Below are 515 nucleotides of genomic sequence, written 5' to 3' on the forward strand. Positions count from 1 at the left end.
TGCATGTATTTGTAATGTACATTCAACTGCACATTGTCTACATGCTGAAAATGCCAATGTTAGCTGTTGTCAATGACAAATACATAGATTATCCAGGAAATGTACAGCAGATCAAAAGTACTTGATGCCACACTTACGTTATATATTCATTTAGACTTTTACCACTGAGAACTCAAACCCCAAACACACCACTACAGTATGATGGTCCACAAATTAGGTCGCTGCCCTGCACTCCCTGCATCAGCTGTTCATGTTGCCAACAAAAAGTGAAATTCAAATGACACCAGTAAGTCAATTAGGATACTAATATTTAGCATTAGTTAGGCCACTTGGCACCCAGTGATTAAACAGTGATAAATCAGTGCATTCGCTCCCACATCTACAGTCTCTGCACTCAAACACCTGCAGGGGACAGCCTAAGATTATGTTGCTGGTGTGCAGGACTGCTGCTGCAAGAGTATGAGTGCTGCTACACAACAGGGAGGGAGACAAGATCATAGATAGATAGATAGATA

This window comes from Morone saxatilis, unplaced genomic scaffold (genome assembly GCF_004916995.1).
Source record: "Morone saxatilis isolate NCDOM2014 unplaced genomic scaffold, NCSU_SB_2.0 Contig20, whole genome shotgun sequence".
Taxonomy (NCBI): Eukaryota; Metazoa; Chordata; class Actinopteri; family Moronidae; genus Morone; species Morone saxatilis.